This window comes from Megalobrama amblycephala, linkage group LG1 (genome assembly GCF_018812025.1).
Source record: "Megalobrama amblycephala isolate DHTTF-2021 linkage group LG1, ASM1881202v1, whole genome shotgun sequence".
Taxonomy (NCBI): Eukaryota; Metazoa; Chordata; class Actinopteri; order Cypriniformes; family Xenocyprididae; genus Megalobrama; species Megalobrama amblycephala.
The window spans coordinates 41814195-41824521 of NC_063044.1; positions in this window are offsets into that span (position 1 = coordinate 41814195).

Here is a 10327-nt window from a genome sequence, read left to right on the forward strand (position 1 = left end):
TTTTCCCGTGACTGACAGCAGCGCTAGTCAAAGCATTTGTCAGTTGCATCTCGTTCCGTGTTCACATCAATTCAGTCTTTTCAATGTAAAAGTCTTCACTACTGACTGACACTCTCATAAAGACAGTCTTTGCCGCCATCTAATGGTGTAATAATGTAACTTCTGTTGCTGTTCGCGATCAGGGACCATTTTTTTTCCGGTGGAAGGAAGGCTTTTAGTAAGAGTTTACTTCATGAAAGTTGCATTGTTACATATTTTTGGCTTTAATATTTGTATTGTGTGAAACAAATATATTTCTGAGTTTGCATCATTTACCCAGCTTCAGATGTTCAGTTTTACTAATGTAATAAGCTTGCTCGGTAGCTCAGCTAGTACAGGATTATACTTTGCAATGTAAAGAACTCTGGTACGAAGACAAGTCATGGTAAAAGAGCTCAAAGACAAGAGATCTGGACATTTCACTTTGAAACTGTCGCGAAACATGTGTATTTTGCATTTTGCAATAACGTTTCTAATGAGCCTGGCCTGTTCTTATTATTATCAATGCTGAAAACGGTTGTGCTGCTTAATATTCTTAGTAATAATTCTTCCTTGCACTTATTGCCATTAATTTAAAAAAAAAAAAAAAAAAAAAAAAAAAAAAAAAATATATATATATATATATATATATATATATATATATATATATATATATATATATATAGTGCCATAATCCATTTCAGGCAAACCCAGTACATAAAAACAATAGAAACCTTGATGATATTTTCCTGTCTAAGTAGGCAATTAGTCAGAATAAGCAGAATAAACTTTACGTTGTTTAATCAATTAAAGGTTTGGCTTCACAAGACTAAGAGGAAGTTTGCATGCACTGTTTGTTTTTTAACCAAAAACTGGAAACTTTTCATGCGCTTTTTTTTTGGCTGTTCATTTACACGACAATGGCGTTTTGGGGGCCTGAAAAAGCAAACTTTTTAAAACAAGCGTTAAAGTGCAAGTTTTTAAAAATGATACCATTATCATCTCCGTGTAAACTACAAAAACTTGAATTTGTGAGAACTTTGACATCATGCTCATGAATGCTCATGAAGGCGTGGCATGAATAATACAGCATTTTTAGTCTTTTTCACGGATACATGTGAAAGGGGATCATTTTGATAATGTTGTCGTCAAAGAATGCAAAGAAAAAACTTTTTACATCACTGTCGTTTAAACATACTTCAAGTTCTTCTATCGCTCTGTAAGTTTCACAGGTTTCTCTATAAGGAAACTTCTGTTTGGAACTGTCTGTGAAACTGAAGGATTATAGCAGTAAATCAATTCTGATTACACTCTTGGAACTGTTCAATAACTATAATGCAATATTTGCTCAGGTAATTGATATTTTATCTTTTTAATGCCTTTCACACAGAACACAGGTAAAGATTCATTCATATTAAAAGATGATTTCTTTCAGTTCTTTGATTTCAAGGGGGCATAAACTCAAGTCATATTGTTCACATATTGATTTAAAGCTTAGGGTGCTCACTGAGGCGTTTATGATTTTTACACAAAAAGATATCAAGCATAACAAAACATTTTACCTACATTACAACCCAGCCTTGATGTTTTTTTTTTTCCCCTCCTAGATGATAAATTGAGCAGACAATATGGCTAAATATAAATATGCAGACAGATTGCTCAATGCGCTAACAAAAGGTAATTAGTGAACAAACATCAAATGTTAACATATGGTTAATCTATTTAAATATTGTTATACCATGCAGAAGTGTCTCAACTGCAGTATTTGTCTCTATCCGTTGCCTTCAGTCTTTGGTCGAGACATTCTTACTGCTTGATCATACTTGAACATGTCCTTCCCCTCCAATAAAAACCAAACAAAACAGAAAAATGACATGCTCACCAAGCTGTGAGCCCAAGGCAAAAGCAAAGATGCTTCCACTGTCTGAGTGAGAGAGAAAACGGCAACCTCTGACAACCTCAGAGGCGAAAAAAAGAAAAAAAACATCCAAAAGCATGGAAATATGTGGAGAGGGCTGAGCAAGCCAGAAGATCTATAAGTCCTGCGGCGTAAATTGATGATCAGCCGATAGCGCCAATGAATTCCACTGCACCTATGGAGACAGAACAAAATAATTTCACCCTCCACTTTTATTTTGGTCCTGGGATGACAGTAGAGATAATTTAAGATGATAATGCAGTGGAGTACAGTTTAAGAGAAAACAAACAAACAAAAAAATCATTCAAATGCAGCCCTCATATTTAGAAATGTCAGTAATATAATGCAGCTTCCACACTCCTTTTATGAATATGCCAAATTGCTGGATACAAAACGCTCTTTGGTTGCCTTTGCATTTGTATACACCCAAGTTGTACAACTGCATCAGGGTGATAAAAATGTGCTGGGTTACAACCAATACCTCACACAGGAAACTGTTATTTCTGTGACATCAGAGGGATGATAACAATTTTGTAAGGCAATCGCGCAACAAGCAGGAGCGCTTTGCTGACACTATAAAGACAGAATCAGAAATGGCCGGGCAGTCTGTCAATGACCAAGTGAAATGATAGATACCAGGCCTTTATCGAATCAATAGTGCTGTTTTCTCCCATGTTGAACAGCCTGCCATGCAGGGGACTAATTAGATGATAAAAAGTGATGGATGTGTATTAAATTCACCAGCCCCCTAAAAAATACTCCTTTGGGATTTGTACCATTTACTGCTGACCTTTTAGATCCTAACTTCATTGTATGTGAATGCAATTAAATCAATCCGTCCGATAGTTGCAATGCAACGGTGCTGTTTGTGGGGCTTAACTACACACAGAAATTCGGTTGACTGTGAAGGGAAAGCTGGAAGATTGAATTTGTATTGTCAACAGCGTCTGTGTAATCAACAAGAAAGCAAACAAATAAAACATTTCCAAGAAGCATAGTTGTGTTCTATGAAACATAAAATAGATAATGAGCGATTTCCTCAGTCGGGCATGATAAAAATCGGAAGAGTAAAAGTCTATTGATCCTAATGTCATTACTCTGAAAGATAATGAGAGATGACAAATTTGAGCTGAAATAAAAAGTCACAGAGGACAGGTTGCTGGGAAGGAGAATCAAAACGACTTCTGAAGAGGTCATGAGCTCTGGAGAGAAAGAGCACGGCAAACCGCAGAGAACGGGCAGGATAACCATCAGGGGCCATGGGGAGTCTCGCATCTCGCTACTAGAAACTAGAGGTCAAAGAATTTCCCTGCGGACATCTGCTAGGCCATGCTTTGCCCTGGAGACATCAGCCTTCTCATGAAGGCTTTTCTTCTCATTAAGGTTCTCCTACAGATCCTTCAGACTCCTGCAGCAGAACAGAATGGCAATGAAACACTCAGGTGCTGTTGTTATTAAGCCTATTGTTCAAGTGCAAGGTAAAGACCTCACAGAGTGACTGTTTTAAAAGTACATTTCTCACTGCAATGCAGCATTGTCTTCCATATCTCGCAAAAAAAAAATTATTACACAGATTTTTCAATTTTTTTGGCTGACTACATTTGCTCTACTCAAATCTACTCAAAGATGGTAAAGACTGTCAAAAACGTTTTAAAATTACATTTATAGCTATAACTATAATATTTGAGGTTAAGGGTACATATACACAACAGCGACATACTAAAAACAGACGTTTTTCTTTTGCGTTTTTCGTGTAAAAACACTGTCAAAACATCCCTGTTCACAAGGATCCATGAAAGCGACTAAAAATGCTGTATTATTTATGCCAGGCCTGTAGGTGGCAATGTCATTTTGTAAAGAAACACTATAGACAACACTATGCGCCTATAGACTGAACACGTAACTAGGGTTGTTACGATTCTGATACTAGTATCGGAAATACCACCGATACCAGAAAAAATTCTAGTATCGGTATCGGCGAGTAATTAAACTCATGTACCGATCCGATACCATTTTCTTAAACAATATCTAGTTGTGCCCGCTATCTTTGCTTAACGCAGCAAATCGGAAATCAATTCTTCTTCGTGGCTCAGAATGCAAACACAGGAAGTTGTGCTGTGTTGCCATAAGCAACCACTGTTTTAGAGCAGCAAAGAAGTGAAAAACAGGGTTATTTATTAGAAATTAAACTAAATAAGATGCTAAACTAATTAATTTAAAGTGAATCTGAAGCCTACGTTTCTCATTCGGCAGTTTCCATTTTTTTGGAGAGGAATGCTAAACTATTAGGCTGTTTATTATGTAAGCTTTGTACTTCACTCGCATTATCGACAACATCCTTCACATAACAGCACAGTCAGGCGGTGGTCACGGGACGACAGATTGTTTTACAGAATTGAATTGAGCAGTGTAAAGTTTTATATGTTTGGTTGATTGTATTTTATTTTAATATTTAACAGCTGCGATATCAAGTAAGCAATGCAAGAATTTGTGTGCGCGCACATGAGGTGCCGGCGCGACCATTGGAACGTTTTTTTCCTAAACTGTACTCCGTAATTTATGGTTTATGGTCGGAATTTAAAAGCCAGACATAATTCATACATTTACAAAAGACATTTAAATAATGAAAACAAGCAGAATGTCTGTTTCCTTTCCTAGATCGTTGGAGTGCGCCACAATGAACCACTTTCGTTTTGTTAATCTGTAGACCTAATTATATGGTGAAATATTTCACATAGCCTATAGGTCTAAATATTCCCTTTTATTGTATATGTGTTATGTTAGCCTATATGATGTGGCGTTGTGTGAACTCATGTTCTACATATCCTGTAATTTTCGTTGGTTTCAAAACGCACAACAAGCTGCATATTAGCGTACTTGACATTCATTTTCACTTAAATGTAGGCCTAATGCTTGACTGTTGGTGACATATATCATCGGAAAAACTAATGCCAGGGCATTGCCATTGTGACTAACCTATGATGACTTGACAGCTGAGCCTGAGCGCGTCAGCACGTGAGCTCACTGTAGAGCCTGAGCGCGGGCATTTCACTCGTTGGATGCGTCAGCGTCACATTTGCATAGGCTGTATTATTTGAATTTGTGATTGGTTGACTGCCAAATCAAAATATTAAATAGAACAAAAAAATAACGTTATTAACCAGTTAATGGCCATTTCAAATGAGCGTTTCTGTTCAAAACGATTAAATTTGATTCAGTTTCCGTTTCCATTCCGGTCAAAACTTCATTTGTTTCCGTTTTCGTTCCTTGAACCGGTTCAGAGCCCTGCACCCAGGTATCGGATCAGTACTCGGTATCGGCCGATACCCTGAGCTCAGGTATCGGAATCGGTATAGGGAATGGAAAAGGGGTATCGGAACATCTCTACACATAACATGACGTCACAGTTTTTACAAATTTGTGTTTTTTGAAGTTTTTTAAAACGTACACTTTGAAACCCGTTTTCAAAAGTTTGCATTTTCAGGCCCCAAAAACACTGCTATCGTGTGAATGAACGGCCCAAAAGCATAAAAAGTTTTACAGTTTTTAGTTGAAAACAATGTAATGTAAATGGCTCTTAAAGGGATAGTTCACCCAAAAATGAAAATTCTGTCATCATTTACTCCCCCTCAAGTTGTTTCAAACCTGTATGAATTTCTTTCTTCTGCAGAACACTAAATAAGATATTTTGAAGAATGTTGACTTCCATAGTATGGGGGTCCATCAGTTGTTTGGTTTCCGACATTCTTCAAAATATCTTATTTTGTGTTCAGCAGAAGAAAGAAATTCTGAGTAAATATTGGCAGAATTTTTCTTTTTGGATGGACTATCCCTTTAAGGTTATAAAAATGCCTCAAAATTAGGAATGTACGATATTGGTACGACAAACCACATCAGTTATTGGCCAATATCTGATTTTGTGATTTATGATTTTACTATTGGATATTTGTTGGTTGATACTGGAAATTTATTTATGCTCATATACTCTATTTTCTACATTTAATCAACTTTGCCATCATTCAACACTCACTTAAAGCTAATTTCACTTTTTAAACACTCATATGTGACCCTGAACCACAAAACCAGTCATAAGGGTAAATTTTTTTTAAATTGAGATTTATAAACCATCTGAAAGCTGAATAAATAATCTTTCCATTGATGTATGGTTTGTTAGGATAGGACAATATTTAGCCAAGATACAACTATTTGAAAATCTGAAATACTTAATATACTTTACTTAATATCCTAATGATTTTTGGCATAAAAGAAAAATCGATAATTCTGACCCATACAATGTATTGTTGGCTATTGCTACAAATATACCCATGTGACTTATGACTGGTTTTGTGGTCTAGGGTCACATATATCAAATATCTATTTTTCAAACTACATTATAAAGTTGTGGTCTAAATTCACTTTTAAAAGTATTAACTAATAATAGATGCTATTTACACAGTGAAAATAGCAAAAGATCTACTATCTTTTGCTATTTTCACTGTGTAAATAGTATCTATTACTATTTGTAGATGCTATCTATACTTAGTGCATATAGTGGCAGATACTAGTTGCACCTCAGTGAATTGTAGTATATTATAAAACAGTGTGCAATAATAACAACATATTCAGATTATATGATTATATTTATTAAAATACACCTAACCCTAACTGTTAAACACTTTATTCTCACTACTAAATGTCAACAAGCTGATATGTAATGGGAAAAAGGGAAAAGAATGAGTTTGTTAAAAGGTAGATTCGAACTCTGGTCTGTTGTGTCAAAAGTTAGCACCACACGCCTTACTCTCCATGCCACCAATCCTGTTCTCAGTGGGATTTCTTTTGTCATTTTGTCTGACTCAATCAGAAAAAGAAGGGCGGAGTTAGTGTAAATAGCTTCAGCCAACAAGATGGGCTACTTGCACTTGGTTGTATTTATTTATACAAAATAGTATAGTATTTTAATATCTGCCGTAACATGTTTTTTCCCCCATTTTTAAATTTCAGAACAAAAATCTTCACAAAAAGGACAAACGTCTTCAAGAATGACGGACTTAAAACTTGGAGGGTGAAGACATTTAAAAAATGAGTGACTAAAGATACAGGTTTGAGAAATTACAGAAAATTCTTTGTTCGACTAATTTTGAGAACAAGAATCTACTCAAGGAGAAAAGATGTCTTCTCCTCTGCCTCTCAGGAGAACATTGGTATATTATTTATTTTTCCAGAACTTCAGCTGATGCAACACTTTCCCTGCTGAGCATTCAATCTTCAAACATAACTCAGAGCAACAGAGAGAAGGAATTGAATGCCAGCCGAATGGCAAAAACACCCCAGAAAGCAATCCGGCAGTGAAAGATATCTCAAATAGTTTAAAAAGTATCAGAACAGCTTGTAATAGATCTAAGGCCACTAATGACCCCTTCTCGGGATGTCCCTCAGATTGATGACTATCGTAGGCTTTTGCCCAGGTGGCACATGGGAGGAACGGGTCCAATACATCATCTTCACCTCTGGCTGGTAGCCCCAGGACACATGACGTCATCTCTCCCAGAGGGTCCACCGGATTTCCACCCGAGCAATGTCTAGAAGCACCTGTAGAGCGGCGACGCATGCCTTAGTCTGCAAAGACTTTGCGAGCACCTCCCAAGAGGAGCACCCTCAGCATAATTAGGGTGGAATCTGCTAGGACTTCTATTCTAGGGTCATTCATCAAACGGATCACCCACAAGATTAATGTGGCCCCACAGTAGCACTGCAATGGATTGCTGCCACTTGCTGAGATCATTAGCGTTGGCTCACCCGCCACAGCGAAAGGAGGCTTTGCTCAGTGAAAAGTGAGATCTGCAGCTTTGCATACTAAATGAATAGTTCATCATCGCCTAATTAAGAGATTATTGGAGACACTTGTGTCCAGTCCCCTGGACAGTAAACCATAACTGAAGGGCAAAAGAGATAGATTAGCTCCACCTGCTTCATGGCAAAATATAACAGTGAAAATCCAGACAAAAGCAAGTAGTGAAGTAGGCAGCTTCCAACACAGTGCTTAAATGGATAGTTCAGCTGAATATGAAAACTCTGTCATCATAAACTCTAGGGGTGTAACAGTACACAGAAGTCACGGTTCGGTACGTACCTCGGTTTTGTGGTCACGGTTCGATATGAGTTTGGTACAACAGGAAAAAGCAACAAATCCCCAATGCTAAGTTTCTTTTCATTTATTTTAAACAGACAGTAGTGCAAATGGTGGAACAGTTTGTTCCACCTAGTGGCATTTAGTCCCCTAGTTGGTACAGTACAGCCTCCTTTAGTGTATTAAGCACCAAACAGTAAACAGAATGCACTCTTGAAGGTCTGTTTTTTTTTCTTTTCTTTTTTTTTTTTTTGTAGGGTTGATAAAAAACAAAAGGCATTTGGTAGGGGTGGAACGGTTCAGATTACTCACGGTTCGGTTTTTATCACGATTTTAGGGTCAAGGTTTCGATACATTTCGGTATGTGCTATGTTCAGTAAAAACTATGACAACTGTTAAATAAAGATAAAGAAAATAAAAATAAATAAACTACAAGAAACAGCACAAATAAATACATGAGAGCTAAGATACAAATAAAACAATGCTTTATAGGTTTTTCGGCTATCTAACAGTAGCTTTCAGGTACAGAAATTAAATAAAGTATTCAAATATAAAATAACACTGCACATAAACTTCTTTTTTGAATAGTTAAATAAAGATGAAAAATTATTGAAGTTACAAAAGCTATTCAGTCAAGAGTGATTTCTTTGTCTTTTGTCGTTTGAACATTAAAAGCACAGAGAGAGCAGGAATATTAGACTGCTGTCCCTTTAAGACATAATTCAAAGATCCAGTACACTGATACTGATACACATGTGTTGTCTGTCTCGTTTTTCTCTTAAGACATAACCTACTATGCTTGTTAGGATACTCGCTAAGATGGGCATGTTGACATAATTTTTGTGTGAATTTGTCCGTTTAGGTGTAAGACTTGAAAGAGAATTTGCACGAGAGTATTTGTGCGCTGTGACCCGGCTCCTCACAGCACACACCAGTTCTCTTTCACGTCTTATGGATGAATGCTTAAATGGCCAAGGTTTAAATGAGTTTAGTTTAAATACAGGTAGCAATGTGAGATGTTCAGGTCTCAGTGCTGTGCGAGCGCATGACGAACCGTGGGTTGAGAACCCAACGGTTTGATTTTTTACCGAGAAGAGAGAACCGTTCCACCATTGGTCACAATCAAGTACAAAACTGAAAAGTGTTCTAAAAGTAAAAAATAAATAGAATAATGAAAAATAAAACTTGTGCAGAGATTAGTTTTCTTTATGCATGAGAGTCAACATTGTGCTTTTTCAAGAAATCACAGAAAGATGAGCAAGAAGGAGAAAAAGTGCCATCTACAGATCTGGGTAGTGTTTCCCAAAAGCATCGTAAGCCTAAGATGATCGTAGCTCCATTGGTTTCAATGGAGCTACGATCAACTTAAGCTTACGATGCTTTTGGGAAACGCAGCCCTGGCCAACTTCACCTTTCCATGAGGAGACAACGAGTGAAGCGTCACCTGAGGCTTCCCATTTCCAGGACACACATACTTTATCACTGAACTGAAGTAGTGAGGTTTCCACAACACAAATCGCCACTGCCAAATGATTTTGTCTCTTTATGACAGCGGAAACAACTTAAATACTCATTTATGGTTATACAGATAAGAGTAAGACATCATTTGAAACTGTAATGATAAAACTGTGTACACTCAATATAAAAGCAAAACATTGTGCGATTGTAAAACAAAGAAAATAAATAGGATGCCGCTTTCTGCAGTCCCAGTTTCATTTCCGTGAAGTTAGAGGAGTGTGTCACAAACATTAATCGAAATTCAGCGTATAAGCTATTAGCTGGCTTTTGCGTGCCATCTGAACTCTTGTTTTGTGTTGGTACATAGATCATCTCTTCTTCTGCTTTTTTCTCTTTTTCCTGTTTTGGCGGTTAGCAAACAGTGTTGCATTACCGCGCACCCCCCTTCTGGATTGGATTGTGGTTTACCTGTGACTGACTGTATTCGTCGTCAAAAAAATTACTTGTTGGTCTAACTTAATTCAATTATGACACCTATTTCCACACATTTGAACTGATTTATTTGAACTTAAGCTAGGTTAATTGTACTGATGAGTAAAATTCATCCTAATTGAATGAGATCACACCAGTTTCATTTGACGTATTCTGTGAATGTTTCCTGAACATAATTCATTCTTGTTGATCCAACCAGTGCTATTGTAATTCAGACTGGTGCCCTTGTGCAGAGTTGCTCAAGTTTTCTGTGAAACACTTGTAGCATGCAAGTTATGATCAGATAAAGAACTTCTCATCACTGGCTTTAG